Source organism: Poromitra crassiceps (assembly GCF_964638095.1).
Source record: "Poromitra crassiceps genome assembly, chromosome: 4".
NCBI lineage: Eukaryota > Metazoa > Chordata > Actinopteri > Beryciformes > Melamphaidae > Poromitra > Poromitra crassiceps.
The window spans coordinates 72111012-72131714 of record NC_139626.1 but is presented as its reverse complement, the minus strand read 5'-3'; positions in this window follow the sequence as shown (position 1 = coordinate 72131714).

The following is a 20703-nucleotide window of genomic DNA, read 5'->3' as shown; positions in this document are numbered from 1 at the left end:
TCAGCTTCTCCAACTGCCTCTTGACCTGCCTGCTGGAGACAGACAGTCTGGTGGTGGAGGAAGCGGGGCGCTCAGTTGGAGGTGTTAAGTTTCTGAAGTCCATTGTGGGGGGAGGGGGGGCTGTGGTTTTGGGCACCGGGGAGGTGAAAAGCGGTAGCTGTGGGGGCTGGGAGGCTTGTGAGGGGTCAGTGCGGCTGGGGACCGGGGGGGAGGCAGCTGGGGATCCTGTGCTGAACCTATTGAAGATGTTTATCTCATTGGCTCTCTCCAGGCTTCCCTCAGCCTGTTCCCCCTTTGCCTTGAAGCCGGTGATGTTTTTCATCCCGGCCCACACTTCCCTTGTGTTGTTCTCCTGGAGCTTGTTTTCCAGTTTTTTCCTGTATGCCTCCCTGCCCTCCCTCAGTCTCACTTTCAGTTCTTTCTGCACGCTCCTCAGTGACTCCCTGTCCCCCTCTCTGAATGCTCTCTTCTTTTTGTTCAGGAGCTCCTTCAGGTCGCTGGTGATCCAGAGTTTGTTGTTGGGGAAACACAGGGACCTCACATTCCCCATTACGATAGAAGGAAGGAACGGCTTGTATTTCCTCCTCCTTGCTCTCCGCGCGGCACCGGCTCTGCACCCCCGACGCCTCCTCTTCAACTCGTCTGGGATTTGGTGGTCCACTCCGGGCGGCAGTGTCGGTTTGGAGAGCGCAAGCAGCTGATCATGGAGGTATACAAGCCTACCTCCACTCTCGTTGGCATGGTGACCCGGCACAATGAACGTTAAAAGTACCAGTAATAGAACGAGAAGTCCTTTCAAAAGTAGAGTATCCATTCCGCGTGAATACTCTGCTCCTACACCTTATTAGACAAGAAAAAAGGACACGCAATAAAAATACAATAGACTAAAAACACTAAGCATTGACCAGAACTACTATAACAGGCAGCCACCAGCGCGGCGCCATCTTTGATCTAGCCTCTTTTAATATGACTCTTGAAAGAGTGTGGAGTCCAAAGTGAGCCCTAGGTACTTGAACTCACCTACAGTTTCTATCTCCACCCCTCCCACAAGGATCTTAAGATGTGCGGTTTAAGATGGATTTTTTTGAGAAAACCATACCCACTGTTTTCTTGGTGTTTAATGCAAGATAAGATTTTTCAAGCCAGACCTGAATTTGAGTCATGGCTGCAGAGAGAGTGTTTGAGGCTTCCTCCATGGTTTTGGATGGAGTAAAAATTACTGCGTCATCCGCGTAAAGTGTTCATACTAGGGCATACATTTGGTAAATCATTAATATAAAGTGAAAATAATATAGGTGCAAAAATGGAGCCCTGAGGGAGTCCTGTAGTACATTCTATATAGGGAGATTTAACACCCTTTACCATCACACACTGTTTTCTATCGGAAAGATAGGATTTCATCCACAGGATGGCAGTAGTGGAGAAATTGAAGTGGGATAGTTAAGCTAGAAGGGCTTCATGGTTAACAGTATCGAACGCTCTTCTGAGGTCCAGGAATACACAAGACACAAAGAAGAAAAGTAGGGTGGCAGACTCTGTTGAGTGGTGGGAACAAAAACCAAACTGCATGGGGTGCACTGCACTAGCTGAACCCTGGTCCCCACACTAGGGCCTTCTACTGGGACAAGCAAGCCAGAGGGCGGCTTATCACCCAGGAGTCAGGTGATGTCATCATGACATCTGTCAGATCGTGTTAGATGATGTCATGATCCCAATGTCATCTTTGATGGTCTCACTGATGATGTCATAACACAAGGTGATGTCATATTCGGGACCTATAAAGGTTTGTTCTGCAAGTCATCTGCGGTTGTTCATAGACTAATCTCACGGCAACCTTCTGCAACAGTTCCCATCTTCGAACCTTGCAGACTCAGCTATCTAGTGCTACAGCGTTCCTAGTTATCAAGACTTCAGTTTACCAAGTGTGTCTTGGACATCAAGTATCCACACGTAAATCCACCAGTCTCACAGCACGCCTAACAGAATTCCCATCATCCTTAAGGTAGCATGCAGGCAACAAGTAATCAATCCATTACTCATTTCACATGTATATAGCACCAAATCATAACAAAGTTATCTATACACATATAATGTACATTATGTGTTATTATTATTTATTTATATGTGTGTGTGTGAACCATGCCACATATTTGACATACAATGCCCCCCATGGGAACACAATAACAGAGACAAACCCTAGTGTGAATGTTTTGATGCCTTCTTTAACATTTACAAACATCCCACACTTTCATCAAATATCTTTAAGATACATCACTACTGGCATCTTATCACGTGAACATTTCTGAAGCCAGAGTCTGTTGCAGGGATTGACCACATGCATAATGTTTATATGGGTGAGCTACAGCCCATCTCTTTTTGTTTCATTGTAATTTTTTTATTTAATTCATACATATGTATGCACACTGTTCAGGGAAAGTTTGTCTCATTTCCCCTCTTTTACCAGAGTTTATCTGAAAAAAAGGGATCACTGCTTAGTAGCATCATTATGTGAATGTTTGCTGATTCTACAATATTCATCCACTTCCCATTCCCAAGGACAACACTGCTTCCTCCTTTTATCATGTCAACACTGTTTACAGGAGAATCTGCAGAAAAAGGGAGGATTTACTTTGTTTCGAACCAAGTGAGAGCTCTCGTTCTCACTCATAAAAGCTGGGTTGTAGCACAACCCTAACATTTCCCTTCTTTTATTATGAAACTTCCCCCAGGAAGTGTCACAACTAACGCAGTCTAGCTTGACTTACTTTATTGCTGTTTACTTCCCCTTGAGGAAGCTAGTAGGCAAGTTTGATTTGCGTGTGTCTGTATACACACATACTTATTTTCAATTTTATGACTAAGCATGACTGAGGTCCGTCCATATATTCCCCCGCCTTGGGCGAATTCGTCTATGGACTACAGGACAGCACACGGACCACAGACTCGCTGCTACCGCTGCCGCCTGCCACAGCCTGCTTTTGCTGCTGCAACGTTCCTCCGCCGTGGGCGAATTCCAGTCACAACAACACAAAAGTCAAGTAAGTGTGTGGACAACACTAAAAAGCATGCGCCCTGAGAGGGGCCGCTCGCAACCAGCTCTCTACTCTAAGTAAGTGGGCTATGGCTATGCTTTTTCCTTCTCTGTCCTACACACACATGTCTACTTCAGTCTCACACGACAACATACGTCTGCTCGCTGGAAATCAGAAGAGCAAGAGCGCCGCACCTGAGAGTAGATTATATAGCCGAGTCCGCCCAATCAGCGTGCAGGTGTCTTAAAGAGTAATCCATGACAGCTGCGCTGGATCAGATAATCTCCTCATGAATGAGGGAGAGAAGTCGACTGATAGGAAACATAAAACATAAAACCTAAGTCCTGGACTGGGTGTAATAGTTTATCTCATTTTAACCTAAGTTAGTGTAGTCTTAAATTTGAGGAAGCACGTACCCTAAAACTGGGGTGTTTGCTTCATTTTATTCCTCGTCTCAACCTAAAATAGCTTGCATTATGTAGGCTTTTTTCCCCATATGAAAAATAACTGAGTGGTGTGGGATTGGATTGTCTCTTTGGGACCTTCTAGCCCTGTCCTCTCATCCTAAACCTAACCTACTGTAACGGGACGCACCCTAAGTTCGCCCCTATTAAATAAGTTACATTAGTTACAATTTCTAATTTAGCAAAAGCACGTACCCTAAAAGCTGGGGGAATTGCTTTAGCTCTATTCTGTGTCTCAACCTAAAATAGTCTTGGTTCCATGTGAAAGAATAGTGAGTGATGTGGGGTTAGGCTGTCTCTTTGGGGACCTCCCAGCCCAGTCCTTTCACCCTAAACCTACCCTTACTGAGGTGGTAAGTCCGCCCCTTCTAAATATAATAAATTTTACCTAGTTATTTAGGACTAATTTTGGCTACTTATTTGGGCCTGGTCAAATGGATTCTTTGTCTGTTCTGACAGAGGGTAAAATGGGAGGGGGGGTGACTCATTTGAAAAGGAACTGGATTGTTCTTGCACTTTCTCACTTACTGCTCCGCATTCTAAAATATATAAGATACGGTACGTCTTTAGGTAGACTTATCCATTAATCGTTTTATTCTACTATTAATGGTTCTAAAAACATGGGGCCTAGTGTATTACTGTAAACCAACTGATGCAGTCGCATAGTATGGAGGACCCACAGAGTCGTTTGAAATGTAATGAAATGTTTCCTTAATCATTATCTAATTGTACATTTAAAAAGAGTAATTTCAAAACGAATTCGCAAATGAAGGATTAATCCATCAATAAATAGTTCAATTTGAAAATGGATTTTCAAAATCACCTATTAAACAGTCAATTTAAAAATGGAATTACAAATACATCTTTTAATTTAGCATTTAAAAGGTAAATTCCTTATTCCTATTTGAAATTCCAATTTGAAAATGGATTTGAAAATGGAACTTCAAATTGCGATTTGAAAATGGATTTGAAAATGCAATTTCAAATCCATTTTCAAATCGCAACTCAAAATCCCAATTTCAAATGCCATTTACACTTTCAATGACTCTCCTGGTCCTTGTCTGTCCAAACTGTGCAAATTAATGCAAATGAGCTATGTAACAAGGTATCTGATTGGCTAGAGAGCTTTTAGACACTTGGCTTTGTTGTGTATGAACAGGAGCTCCTGCCCACGAAAGAGGCGTGGCTTGTAACAACTAGCCAATCACAATGCAATATGGACAGCTCCAGATTTTACAGCATCAGACATGCCTATTTCCTCATTCATTGAAAGCACACATCAAAGTGTTAGCGGAGCTTTACTGTATGTCAGAATCAAAGTCTGTGTTGGATATTAGTCTGCTACTGAAGGACTGTCTAAAGTTACCGCTTTGATTCACATCAGTCATTTGATTTCTGCTGCCGTTTCTGCCTCCATGACCCCCCCCCCCCCCACCCCCAAAGAATTATAATAAAAATGATATCGCAGCGCTGGAAGTACTTTTAGGTAGGGGGTGCTGTAAGGAAGGGACTCGTGGTGCTGCCCCAACGAAGATTTGACGTTTTTTTTTACTTTCATCCATATTTAGAAGAATATTTAATTTTAAATTAATATTAGGATTAGGATTATACTGTTGTGATGTCATTATGCAGTATCTTCTCCTTCTCTCACTCACTTTCATGTAAGCACCTGCTCTCCCTTTAGTCGTTTTACACTACAACAGACAGCAACACAGGCATAAACACTGAATTTATTATTATTATTATTATTATGGAAAACCAGATTATGATGAAAATCAAACACTTTTGAAGAGAGAGCGTATTAAATAAGTTTAGAGCTGGGAAGCACAAACTGTTTTTTAATGCATTTTGTTGGTGGTATAAACACAAGACAGCCAAATCCAACAATTTCGAAAATCCCATTTCTTGCCACCAGGGGGTGCTGCAGCACCCCCAGCACCCACCTTCCAGCTCCCTTGGGCTTCCCCCACTCTGGGAAAACGCTCTGAGCAGGTAGAAGGGGCGTGGCCGTGCAGGGGGTGGGGTGGTATGGATTAGGGACCATGGTGAAAGTGCTGCAGCCCAGGCAGCCAGAAAGCCAGAATAAGAAAAATGATTTCACTATTATTTAAAGACTTAAGATGTTGTTGTGCTTATTTTTTGTCTACTATTGTAAAATAATAGTAGGCCTATTATCATGAAAAAGTATTTGTAAAATTTTTTTTTTTTTTTTTTAACCCTCTCTGGCGCCCCTAACGGCTCAAGCGCCCCTAGCATTTGCCTAGTTCACCTAATGGACGGCACGCCACTGACTGTGGCTAACGTTAGGCTAACGCTGTCAAATTGATAGGAAAGTCGGTGCCCAACCTCCAGGCTGCCACTACCCAGGCTAAGAGCCCATCTCCCGGCCACACACAGCCAGGAGAGCCACCCCGACCTCCAGGCCGCCACTACCGAGGCTAAGAGCCCAGCTAATTGTCTGACCTGGTGGTCGCATTTGTGGTGTTGCGGTCTTTTGTCAATATTGGACAGTAAATATGTTTTCTTGCCATGCAGTTGGTTGTATTAACCGTACCTCAAAGAAAGGTGGTTTCCACTTTTCGGTGAGTGCATGAAGTTGTCGGTGGTCACTGCTAATTTTACCATGGACTGTATACATTCTGTGCTAATAATGCTAGCATGATAACATTATCCTTTTCACACACACTGAATATACCGAAATGCTAGATTTGATCATGGACTTAACGCTAATGTTAATCCAAAACGGCCGCACTCATAACGGTAAGGTGTGTTTGACCTAATAGATATATTAACATTAATGCACTCACATTTCAGCGTGGTTACAGATGTAACCTATTTAACGCTAGCTAGCTAGCTACAGTAGATGTTTGGAGCATCGGTTTGGATCTATACAGTCTATGGTTTGGATGCTATAATGTTAACTCATTGAGTGCCAGCCACTTTTGGAGAATGGACGCTCCCAGTGCCAGAGTTTCAGAGCGTTTTCAGTGATTTCTCGAGGCCCACAGAATATTGTGTGATATTACTATGTAAACACCGAACACGCACAAAGAACGATGAGACTCTATTGTATCAGCAGCAAAAAAAAGTTTATTGATATCATTTTCCGTTCTTTAGTTATCAGCCAGAGAAGATAGGTCAAAAACAGAAAAAATTGGCGTTTCCATCTAGAAGCTGAGATATTGAGCCTTTTGTGAAATATAGCATTTCAAGCAAATCACTGACTCTGAAGCTAATATTTTCTGACCTGAAACATCTGAACAGTAATTTCCTTCAATATAACAGCACCCCCACCCCCCTCTACTGCAAACTCCTCCTCCGTGGGTGTGTCTCTGGTGGCTCTGCTCGCTCTGAGTGCTGCGTGTGTCAGGCGAGTCTCTGCTGCCTGGATGGCGGCCGCTCGTCGGGGGAGTCTGGATCGGGCTCGCTCGTTTCTGGGGTTTCGGTTGTGAGCTGGGATGAAGCTGCGTCCGATTCTGGGCTTTCTGGGCTTTCTGGGCTTTCTGCTGTGCATTTCAAAGTGTGCTGCACCCAGAGTCTATTTTTGGGGCCCCCCACCGTTGTGCGCCGGCTTCCAGCGCGACAGCGAAAAGCCAAACCATTCTCATGAGAATGGTTTCATCACGGCTTTTTCTGCTGTTTTTACTCAACTTTCTCTAATCTGGAGAGCACTGTCGCCACCTAATGGGTCGGTAAAATAGGTTATACACATTCAACATGCCCCAAAATTTTACAGGAGATATATTAGGCTTTGATCCACGTCCCACCGTCAAAAAACGCAATTGACGACAATCGTCGTCATTGGCACTCTACGTTACTAAAGGAATTGACGACGATTGTCGTCATTGGCACTCAATGAGTTAACATGAATGTCATGACCTAGTGAGCGTAGTATTATACTGTAACTGTATATTATACATAATCCAGATGTAACCTAGCTATAGCTAGACTTTAAATGGTTAACGTGAATGCGACTGAGACCTGACATTAACGGCTTGATATCATATTCCAGATGCAACCTAGATGTTAAGCTCCACACTGCTGTATGAGTAAAATCAAATGTATCAAGCCTTGATATCATATTCCAGATCCAACCTAGCTAGCTAGATGTTAAGAGGTAAGCATATAGGCTACCGAAATGCTAGACTTGATCGTGGACTTAATGTTAATCAAAAACGGCCACACTCATAACGTTAAGGTGTGTTTGACATAGCTAGAAATATTAACGTTAATCCACTCGCATTTCAGCGTGGTTACAGATGTACTACTACTGTCCATTAATAGTGACATCAGGTGACAAGCTGAAATGTCAATTCTTCTAGCAAATCTAGGTACATTTCAGACTTTAACATAGTGTCCCGTCTTGTCTGAGGTGAATGCAAGTGAACTATATTTTTCAATCCTGTCTTATAAAAGTTGTACATTGTGTTATACTTGAAAACCATGTCTCTGCTCCCTTATTTGTTTACAATTAGAACCAATCTGTATGGTTTATCTGTTGGCATTAAACCGTGGTATTACCTTGGGTGACATTCCATATTTGTCATTAGACCTGTTCACTTAAGAAATTTACCACGAGAGGAAGGGGGTTGTGGCCACATTTACCACTGGTACAGGGTTGTGGCACGAGGCGAAGCCGAGTGCCATAAACCCTGTACCAGTGGTAAATGTGGCCACAACCCCCTTCCTTGAGTGGTAAATTTATTTTCTACAATAGCTACCACATAATATAAAAAATACACAATTGTAACATTCAATTCATTTATTTACAATCATTACTGGTTTCAGAATACATTTATCCTTCCGCCACAGAATATAGTTCCATACACAAGATCAATGATTGCACTAAACATTTAGTTGCCTTTGAGCCAAAAAACAACTAACCTATTCCTTAACGGGATTCACAGTTATTGATACATTGCCTGTAAAAGTACAGTTATTTAAACAGTTATCTAAAGCAGCCCGTTTTGGTGGTGGTGTGTTGATATCTGGTGACGGCAGAGTCCCAGGTTCACTCCGTGACAACTCAAGCTCAGCCAGTTCTCTCTCCCCAATTTCACCATGTCGTTCTTTGTTCACTTCACCTTCATCTTCATCTAACCACTGCTCAAAACTCAATCCACCCAGTAAATCAAACGTTACTACGAAATCGGACATTTCCTTGTTAGAGATTTGTAGACTGACAGGCTAACAGTGGGCGGAGTCAGCACAGGTGTTCTTCATTCATCAGGGAGCGGAGTGATACTGCGGTTGGAGCCGAACTGTAGATTGTTGGCCTATTTACCACTGTTGCTAGCCAATCAGAATCCAGTATTCACTCATGCTGTTGTAGAAGACTTCGATGATGATGATGACGTTGATGATGACATCTGCAGCTGCTGGACGGGGGACCGAAGACCAGTCCACTTGAAGGAGATCCACAAGACCTTGCAGCACAAAGTGCCACACTCACCCAAGATAAACTGTAGAAGTCAAATAAAGTGTATGCTTCAGGGAATGACATGAAAAAGTGACATAATGGGGTGGCTATACATTGTTGTTTCACAGTAGCTAATATCTGGCCATAATTCTGCAATTGCCCACTATATGCTTAGTACGTTAAAATAGCGATAATGTCAATAACAGATAAATCTTTGGTTCAACTTTTTTATTGTAATTTCGTGTAAATTTAGCCTACCTCAATGTAACGTTATGTGGGATGACCACTGCCTCAAGGTCCCGGCGCAACGGCAGAAAAGGTGGGTAGCCTCGTGTGACTGGGTGGTCTGGATCATACAGTCTATGGTCTGGATGTAGCCGTGTTAGCTAGCTTGATGTTAGCAGGTTGTCTGCTAGCTAGCCATGGCCTCAGGCCGCTATCTTGAGAAGCAAGGTGGGCGTGTTTGTCAGCACGTAGGAAGCAAGGTGGGCGTGTTTGTCAGCACGTAGGTTCACCTGCATAGGTTATGCTAATCAGTGCTCATCTCACGCCCCTCCTAGCTCCACCCTCTCAATCCCCACCTTCGCACTAAAACCAAGATGGCAATGTCCAATTCGTTTATGATTTGAACTCCTCCAGAGAGGATGAATTCAATGCGGTCGCTCTGTCCTACTCGCTCTTGGACTGAACGGTCGCAATCTCCTCCTGCTCTCCTGCTTTGCCTCTGACTTCCCTCAGCTTGCAGACTGCTCCAAAAAAGTTTCTCCTTTCCGCTGTCTCTTCAAAATCTGAAGGAATTATGGAACTAATTACCTGGTCTCTCAACGCAATTGATAAGATTATCTCCACGAAGCACGCTGGTTCGGGAGAGCCAAAATGCCCAGATGGCACGTTTCCAGCTGGGTATGTAATGGACGGATGGATGAAATGGCAGACTCTATGCCTTGCCATTTTGACCGTTGAGGACGTCGAAGATGTTTACCTATTCGGATTCATGATAGCTGGACATTTGCTGATGGGAATTGGCATTGCAGTCGTCTATCGTAAAATTTGCATGGTAATGGGGAAAAACGAAAGCCCAAAGATAGCCCTTATCATGAATATGATTAACGAGTTGGCTCGTATTGTGAACTCTCAGACTATTACTGTAACGGAACGCATACAAAAGATGGAATGTATGTCTGCAGACGTGAACAGAAAGTTGGACGAGATTCTGGAGATAATGAAGTCATAATACGGGATTGAAGTGTTTTAAGTTAAAGAGATGAGCTCTGAGGGAAAAATTTGGAATATACTTTCCACTCGGATAACCAAATTATCCATTAATGCTTTTTTTCGAACTCCCTGGTGTATAATAATTCTCCCCTTGAAGGGGCTGGTGGAAACGAGGAGCCTCAGTTCACCCATTACCTACACATCTGCAAGATAAGGACTTTGGACAAGGCTGTATCCATGGCGATGGACATTCCTGAACCGCTATGTTTTCGCTTACCAACCGGGAAAGAAACGGTCCCCTTATCTGACTCACTGCACACAAGGACATCCACATTCCGCTCACTCAAAACAGACACGCACACACTCACACAATCTTCCCTCCCCCCTCATGCCGTTCGGTCCAGCATATCGCACCTGCAAACTACCCACTAGACGCTCACCCCCACACACCCCACCCCCCCCTCCCTTCTCTCGATCACAGCGTATCGGAGCCATGTCACATGGATGCTGCTATGAGCCGATAACATAGCCTCCAGTCCAATGAGGTCGAGCTCCCCCCCCCCTCCCCACTGCAAACCTCTTCCCAGCAAACCCACTCCCTCCCCATCCTAAATTTTGTTAACAGATGTTAATTCTTTACATGTAACAACAAATGTTTATGTATTGTATAATATTCAAGCGTGCCATTATTCCTATTCAATCTAGTAATAATGTAATAGTCTTAATTTGAGTATAGAAGGTGATTCCCAATCATGTGTGTTTTTGTCTCTATGTTGTTTGTTGAGGTCCGCAATGGAAATAAGTGAGTGCTTTGTATAGCCAGGCTTTATTGTGTTTTTATCCTCGGTGATTGTCTGTACCCTGTATCTTTGTTGACATTTCACCAAAATAAATCAATCAAAAAAACAGTCTATGGTCAAGCTGCACAGAGCAGATCGTTCAGACCGGAAGTCAGAAACAGCAACTGCACGAGAATCCGGTCGATTTTCATAATAAAACACTGTGTGCAGACCCAATACCGACTCCTTCTCCTTCTCCCCCCTCCCCCTGTAGTTTTTCAAGTAGACGAAGAAATGCAAGAGTTCCCCTCCTGCTAACATGCACTGTATGACAAATAAAGAAATAACTTCAGCCTACTTACCCATGGTAGAAGCACAACAATCAAGGGAAAATGACCAAATGAAAAGCAAGTCAACGACAGACTGTGTTGTTTGTGCGTAAATTCCGCGCGATCTTGCATCAGGTGCCAGGCAGCGCTCGGAAGCGCTCCACTTCTGAAACGTGTGCGGTGGGACATGCCAACGTGCAGAGGACGGAGCAAAGCCGCTGCGCAGACGGGCCTGGTGTGACCAAGGTGTAACGTTGATAAGATAAGATAGCCTACTATTGATGTTAAACTGAACATGAGATGCAGTGATATTGTCACACCAAAGCACAGACAAACATAGCCTACAGACTTTTAAAAGTGAGCCTCCCCCCACACAGCGACTTTCATCCTCGCAGTCATCTCCGCAAACAAATCTCATCGCAGTTTAGCAAACATGTCAAATATAACATAATGCAAGACAAGGTGACAATGCTGTTCTAAACACATCGGCTACTATAATATATTTCCCTATTTCAATGGCAGTTTCTAGTTCGCCACTGAATGACCAAATTGATATAACTTTCAACCATTTTGAGCAACGCTGTTTCCATACAGGCCACCAGCGTTGGCTAGTTGTTGATATTTATAAAGATTTTGTAGCTCTCATATAACTTACTTTTTAGGCGGTGGGCAAACTGTCATGGCGTTGATTTCCGGAAAAAAAAATCCTGACCTGAGCACAGCCAAAGAGTGAGTGAGACAAGAGGAGACGTTCATTTCTTGGTTTTTCCCATAGTTTTTTTTTCAAATAAGCAGCATGCCGTTTTGTCACATATCTGGGGGGGGGGGGGTAAGTCCCCCTTTAATGGTTTCAGGTCTGGTTCCATCTGTCTGCGTCACTCGGTAGCGGGTTATGTAGTCTTTACATAGGAAACAACATTTCCCATAATACACCGCGGCTCTGGGGTGGACTGAACCTAAAATGGCCGACATCTATCAGTGGAGATTTACTCCAAATAAGTTGGCTAGAGCTCTTTGAAGGGTTTGGCATTATTATATAATATTATAATATCGTAAACACCATGGGCCTGTCTGATTCTCAAGTGAACGAGCTTTATAGGTGGCATTTCTAGGTAATAAGTTGTAATTAGGCTGTCTGAAACCAGTTTGATACATAAGTTCACTGAATTTGCAACCTTTCTAGGTACCTAGTTATGGATAATTTTTGAGGAACCATACCATGCACACTTTGGTGGGTTAGGGTATCCCATGATACTGTAGCGAATCAGTGTTACACATACAGTGGTGAGCAATGGTAGTGTCTCGACTACAGATAGGAACGTATGTGTGGGAGTGTTACTAAGGGGAACACTATGCTTGTGGAACACTTCCGGGGGAGACTGAGCATGCGTGGGCAGTCTCCGGTTACCGCCTAAGGGGAAAGCTGCTAGCTATGAGCGTGACAACCGCCTAGAGTTGTGATATGACTAACTGTGAATAAAGATCCCTGTACCAGCAAGAAGCCTCTATCTCTTACCAGGAACGCTACAATACCTTGCGCCCCTTGCAATCGACGAAGAAGAATGAAGCTCTCCCCACAAACGTCCCCCAATGACCGCCCCCACAAAACCTCCCGCAACAGAAAAAAGTGAAACGCCCATTCGCTAAATAACAAGCATCATCGCTTTCTTTTCATTTTTATTTTAGAATAGTCAATAGCGTAAACCATTACTTCATTTCAGTGCGGTCAGTTGTTTGTACGGTGTCAGGAAAGTCACTTTTGAAGAATAGTAGGACACATACGACCTGACTGTAATCTGGACAGCAGCCACCTAGTTAGGTTGCTAGCGTTTAACCCGCTCTGCGCGCGCGCCTGCACCAGGCATAGAAAGAACTTCTACCATCGACCAGTGCTCTGCCATGGACAACACAGAGCCAGGTACTAGCAGCATGGCTAGTCTCGCTTGCCAGCCTCCCCTCCCAGACCCTGCGTTCACCTTCAAGTGTAAGTGAAGTTCGTTTTTAACCAGCCATTACTTAAGCACACATTTGTTGGTTGAATGTGTAACGTTATCGATAAGAAATACTCTAGGTAACGTTATGCATTCATTAGCTGATGATGACGTTAGCTATACAATCATGCTTTGGCTTCAGCTCTGCTCACTGTCTAAATAAATTACACTGTGGCAACGGATTTCTTTTATAGGGACAAAACAGGATACAGCGAGGCTGATAAAGGCCAGGATGCGGCTCAAGTGGCTTTTTACAGGGGACAGGAATTCGGCTATCAATAGATGGAAGTAAGTTACACACCTATAATACAACATTGAACAACACAGCTTATTATGCTCTGGCTTTTGCTGTGGGTTGATTTTGGGGGGGGGGGGGGGGGGTAGCTTGATTTCACTAAAATTTAAGTCACCAAATATCCCAATCAGACGATATATAAAGATGAGTAGTCTAATCTAGATTTCACACTCACCGAGTTGTCTCCCCAGTGTAGACAGTTCTACAATTCAGTGCTAAATCAACAGCAAACATCTCCCCATATGGGTCCCTGTCCCATGAAAACATTTGAGATGAACAAATCACTAATTTAAACCCCTGTATTTCATAGAGGTTCATATGCCCAGTTTTCCTACCAGTGAAATGTTGAATCACTGATGCTGTCACAAATGGACACAGCCAACAAAATCCTGTGTGTTTTGTGTATGTGTGTGTTTTGCAGACAACTACTAGCTGATATTGGGCTGGAGGGGAAAGTGGACTTCAAAATTGCCCCCAAAAAATGGGACAACTTGAAGACCCAGTACAAGGTATTCATTGTTCTTGAGCGTTAGCCACAGGCCACTACTGCATTTTACTTTATGCACTGTTCAATTGTCGTTTCTTCTAGAAACTGAAAGATCCACCAACCGGTAGTGGTACAGACCGCGGTGAGGGTACACCGGCCACCTGGCCTTGGTACAACCTGATGGACGAGGCCCTGGGGAAGAAACATTCAATAACGCCTGCGGTGGTTCGGGCCACGTTGCCTTTGGAGGGTGTGCCAAAGCTAGCAGCTGAACAGGAGCGAGGTGATGGAGAGGAGGAGGCCGCGGCGGCGGCTGGAGGAGAAGGAGAGGCACGAGAGCCAGAAAGAGCACAAGAAATGGCCCCAGCCCCACAACAGAGGAAGCGGCATCGCCTCGCCGATCTGATTGAGGAGGAGATGGAGCGGGGTTCCTCTGCCTTTCCGACATGCTGCCACTCCGAACGTTAACTTCCATTATTCGGACTGGCGGTCGTTCACCTTAGAAGCCGCAATGCCGACCTTAGGTTTAGGCGTGGAGGTGGGAGAGGTTAGGTTTTGGGTTAGGGTCTGGGGGAGGTTAGGTTTAGGCATGGGGGGAGGTTAGGTTTGGCGTGGGGGCTGGGAGAGGTTAGTGAAAAACGGGGAATATAGACCCCCTTTCGGAGTGCCGATATTTCGGAGTGGCAGCACGTCGGAGTGGCAGCATGTAACCAGATGGAGCGTGAAAGAGAGAGGCAGGAGCAGAGAAGAAGGGATCAGGCAGAGTGAACCGAGCGACTCTTCTCTATCCTAGAGAGATTTTTGGATAGGCGTTGAGCATTTTCTTTCTAACTTATTTTTAGTTTAAAGGAGAATATTTAATCCAGAAGTGTTGGTACACAGGTAACCTCAGGTTTACATACAATGTACAACTTCAAATACAATAAGAGACACGGGCAGGAAAAACGCAACGCGTTTCAACCTCACTGGGTCAGCCTGACGAAGACCCAGTGAGGTTGAAACACGTTGCGTTTTTCCTGCCCGTGTCTCTTATTGTATTTGAAGTTGTACATTGTATGTAAACCTGAGGTTACCTGTGTACCAACACTTCTGGATTAAATATTCTCCCTAAAAAGTAACCAGTAAGCTCCTTTTTCCACTTTTGATTCTATGTTGACTTTGAGCTTGCTTGCTGCCACTTTCTCTGCTCCTAGTTTAAAGGAGAACAATGCCGATTTATTTTGCACATGATCTCAGACATCTGAAAACTGCAAACAGTTTTGCAGGCATTCATTTAGGTTGACATTTATTGAGAGTTGGTCTGTGTTCATTTGTGGAGGCAGTGAAGTCATTCATGGACAAATGACATCACTCACTAGAACTCAAATTAACTTTCAAATCTGTCAAACTAAATGAATGCCTGCGAAATTGTTTAGAGTTTTCAGACATTTGTGAGATCATGTGCAAAATAAATCAGCATTGTTTGTCAGTGAAGTTCTCTCTGTTTCATGTTGGTCTTGTTTCGTTGGTTGAATCAACCCAGTTTTGACTGAAATGAAATGAAATGTGATTTTTACAAATGGTTGTTCAAGGTTACTTCCTTGTAATAAAATAAACAAAAGCTTGTTTTACAAGCAAATTGTTTTATTTCAAATGTAGCAAAAATAAACTGGGTAACAGTGGAACACACTCAAACTAAAAATATTTACATTCACAGTGCAACAGATTACAAAAATTCAAGAATAATTTTACAAAACAACAAAAATAATCATTTTACAACTATTATCAAATGGTACAAAAGTTGATTTGCCAAAGGGTGGTTGCCAACTCATTTGTATATAACCGGGGTAAGGGGAAACGCCACAAGACTTACTTCACATTACAGGACAGGACCCCGGACAATTGACGCCACAGACAGACTTGACAGCACAGGACACTAGACAACGTGCTCCGTTAAGACCCTGCTTGGAGGGGAACTGCCGGTGTCGGGCTTCCGGCGGACTCTAACGTTAGTCAACAGGATTCGGGAGAACATTATGGGAGAACACCCAGACGCACAATAAGCTTGAGCTCAGTGCAGTGCGTACTCATGGCCACCGACCACATCCTGGAGTGCGCTGACTTGGGTTGATAGATGGTCACGCAGGGCGCTCCCATTCATTTCCCGAGCTTGTGCCTCGACCCCAGCCTCATCATCAGCAGGGTCTTGCCCATCTTCTTCCTCCATGATGTCACCCACTCCCAGGCAGATGTTGTGCAGTGTGGCGCATGCCATGATTACATCTGGCACAAAGGTGGAGTGTACCTTAGAGGGAAACCAAAGATTAATTCAAGGATAAGTACATGAATTATTTCTCTTTGAATTTGCTCATTTGCTGCGGTCATTCTCACAGTTTAAATTACCTCCAGGGCCTGCAGGAAGATGGCTCTCCACCGGGTCTTCATCATTCCAAAGGCTCGCTCTATGATGTTGCGAGCCCTGGCGTGGTGGGTGTTGAAGCGCAGCTTCTCTGCACCTCTGACAGGTCTCCTGAAAGTAGGGATGCACCAATGAACATTTTGGCCGATACGATAACCGATATTAACATTGCAACATTGGACCGATATGAATATGTAAAAAAAAAAAAAGACTAACATCGGCCGATACGATATGATTGCCAATATATCGTGCATCCCTACCTGAAAGGAGTGATGAGGGCCAGTGGTCTCTCCAAACAGGGGTAGCCACTGTCTCCAAGGAGGAAAGTGCCAGGGGGAGGGTAGGCAGAGTGGTAGAGGGGGCTTCGCCGCAGCACCCTTGCGTCATGGATTGACTCCGGTGTTCCCACGTAAATGTCAATGTATCGCCTCCTGCTGTCACACACTGCCTGGAGCTGGATTGACGTATACAGCTTTCTGTTCCTGTACAGGGGTAAAATCAAAAACAAGAAAATATTTGTGAGCCTGTGAGGAAATGTGTACAATGCATTAAATTAAGTATTATATTAATGTAATACTGCTCTATGCCTGAAATATGGCATGGTGCCTGAGAACTTTAAGCCTTGCCTGTAGCATTGTGCGTCCTCTTCCCCAGGTGCCTTGATTCTCACATGGCAGCCGTCAATTGCCCCACGGGCATTCCTGAATGCCGGGTGCCTGGCCGGGTGAGCAAAGCCATCCCCGACTGCCCTGTGCTCCTCCTCTGTCTGTGGGAGACGGATGACACGAGGGGCCACATTGAGGAGTTCCCTCGCCTTGCGGTGGACCAGCAGGTGGACTGTGGAGCGGGGTATATCGAAGGCTCTGGATGTCACCCTACAGGTTAGGTAGGGATGGAGATTGAGACCGTTACACAATAAAAGCAATACCAGTTATGTTACAAATGTATTGTAGTCTCGTCTTTCCACCAAGTAATAGAAAAGTATCGATAGTGGTATCAATAAAGACTCAGATCTTTAAGCAGTCTCTAAAATGTAATTAATAAAAATTAACTATCCCCATTCTTACCTGTAGGAGGTACCAGCTCCTAACCAAAAGAGGAAAACCAGCACTTCCAGCTCCGGTCCCCAGCCATGGTGCCTCTGAGGGTCCATCATGCGTAGGAGGGCTGTGATGGCGTCTCGGTGGAGCCTGAAGTCTGGGCGTGTGTCTCCATCATCGAAGTACAGGCGCAGCAGTGGCACATGAACGTTCAGACGGCAGTAGGTAGTCAAGTTCTCCTGTTGGGGGAGATGGGGTCACGTCATGTGTACATTTTAAAACTCTTGAAATCTGTTTAAAGTTTAAGCCATTTATGTCAACCACTCTATTTACCATATCCATACATTCATTTATTTCCTACATGTACTTGAAAAAGTACATGAAATGTACATGAAAAAGGGTCAAGAGATTTTAAATTTCTATTCACCTGTTCTCTATTCATCATCGTATAGTAGTGAACATTTGACCGTCTCAATGTTAAATGTTGTGAATTACTGTAACCATCAATTGTATTAAATCCTAATACTTCAATTTAGCAATCTGTGTTCTAATTTATTAAACCGATTGATGTATGTATCTGTGCATCTGTATTTGCAAATCGTAATGAATTATGACTGCTCTAAACTATCTTGCTGGCTGGCTGAGCCAACGGGGCTAGCTGGCATCAGTCATGTGGGGTATAGCAGTGGTTCTCAAATGGGGGTCCGCGGACCCCCAGGGGTCCGTGGCACTTTGCCAGGGGGTCCGCGAAAAGTTTTCAAGTAAAAAAATAAAAAATGAATTAAAAAATAAAATGCTACATGTTACTTATTCCTTCTCAAACTACTTCCTACATGGTGCTAGTCTATCAAAATATCTTGGCTGTCATTGATTGTGTTGCATAGTGGTTTTCTGTACTGTTGACAAATTGTGATATTGTAAGTCGCTTTGGACAAAACAAAAGTGTCTGCTAAATGACGTAATGTAAATGTAATGTAATAAAATATATATATATATATATTTTGCAAAATCTTCATAGTTCAACGAAAATAGTTTATGCTTTAAATCTAAAATGGTTCATTGATTACATTCTAATAACAAACCTATCAAATTAAAAGTCAAGCACGTTACCGTGGAAACAATTAAGCTTAGCCCAAAATCACAAATCAGAATGAGGGGGTCCCCGGTATATTTTCTATCTTGTAAGGGGTCCTTGGCTGAAAAACATTTGAGAACCTCTGGGGTATAGCATAGCATCTAACGCTAGTTCTGTGTCTTTGAGACATTTTAAATAATCTCTTGGTCCATTATGTTACTGCAATGGCCAACCCTGGGCCCAAGACAATAGAGCATACTTTTACTTCACTGGAAGAACGTCACAATTATGTAGTAGACTGTCTTTTGTCCAGTCACGGAGCTAAATTTGCTAACTTCAGGCCTACTGTACCTGGTCTGGTTCGCTAGACAAAAGTGCCGCCCACTGCTTCAACCTCCCCATCCTGGCCCGGTCCTCCTCTGCCTCTTCCTCCGCCATCTCCTCAAAATAAAAATAAATAATAATAAAAAGAAACAGCAGCTCTTCTTCCATTACTACGAAAAAAATCTTGCTGAAAAACAACTGGTTTAGCTTAGCTTGATCTCTGGAGCACATGCACAAGTGACTACCGAGTCTAGAACGTTCCAGCAGTCATCTTCTTCTTCTTCTTCTTCTTTCAAGTTTCCGGCAGTGTCGCTGCTACTAGGCGTGTTGCGTTACTGCCCACTGCAGGACAAGGATAAAATGATGCTACCTTAAAGCGCCAGGACGTCTGAAACAAGTTATTTTTCAGTCACCTATATTAAAATATGATACCTAACTCATTGAGTGCCATGGACGAGTATGTTCGTCATTTCGTTTAGTAACGTAGAGTGCCAAGGACGAGTATGTTCGTCAATTGCGTTTTTTGATGGTGGGACGTGGATCAAAGCATCAGGCATCTCCTGTACAAATGTGGAAGCTTTTGAAGGTGTATAACCTATTTTACGGACTCATTAGGTTGCGACAGTGCTCTCCAGATTTCAGAAAGGTCCGGAAAACTGCAGGAAAAAGCCGTGATCAAAGAGAAACCGATGCATGCTGCAGCCAGAGCCATATAGATTGCTCTGTCTGCAGCTGACGTCGGCTGCGAACATAAGTCAATCCGCGCACACAACTGAGCTCCTCTGCCTCTGTCTGTCTGTCTGCATATAGTTTCTCCACGCGATTACCCGCCAGAAAGGCAGCACCCGACGCCGAAGGGCCAAACCTTTCCCTGCAGTCCCGTTTGGCATTTCCTTGTCACGCTGGGAGCCGCCCGGGAGCCGCCCGGCGCAAAAACGGAGGCTCCGAAAATAGACTGGGGGCGTGTGGGGAGGAGTTTGCAGCTGAGGGGGGGAGAGGGGGGTGGGGCACGCAGGCTCCACAGAACTACACCACGTCACTACATCAGAAAATATTAGCTAGAGTCAGTGAATGTGCTTGAAATGCTTAATTTCACAAAAGGCTGAATATCTCAGCTTATAATTTGAAACCTGTCTTTTTGCTCAAAACAGCCTATCTTCTCCGGCTCATAACTAAAGAACGGAAAATGGGATCAATAAACTTTTTTTTGCAGATGATAGAAGAGAGTCTCCTTGTTCTGTGTGCGTGTTCAGTGTTTACATAGTAATATCACACAATATTCTGTGGGCCTCGAGAAATCACTGAAAACGCTCTGAAACTCTGGCACTGGGAGCTTCCGTTCTCCAAAAGTGGCTGGCACTCAATGAGCTAATTAATAAAGTATCTCGTTAGGTAGCTAGGTGATAGGAAGCTCACTTGAGTTACAGACAGAGCCCTTAATTAGGTTACTTAAGACTATAGGAATGACTATTCTCTAATGTTAAAATAACGGCGTGTCACTCCTTCCGCCCCTTTATAGTGGGACAGTTAATAGATCTGGCCCTCTCCTCTTAGATTTGTCGGCATCTTTTGGTCACAATAAAGTAATATGGCAAATCTTTTTCCCATAAACAAATCGCGGGATCAAATTTGGGGAGCAGTTGACTAATGGGGGAGCAGTTAGGCTAATAGGGGTGCAGTTGCCATAAGCATCAAAGATGACTTCCATGGGTTTGCATTGAGTTTAGTCGGAAAGCCCAAGTCGTTTCATGTGTCGCTCAAGGGTACCATGTTAGTAACAAGCGACGCACAAGGGACGGGACAAAGCGTCAATATGATACGCGCTCGGAGTGAGAACGGGTTGGTGGGTCATAGC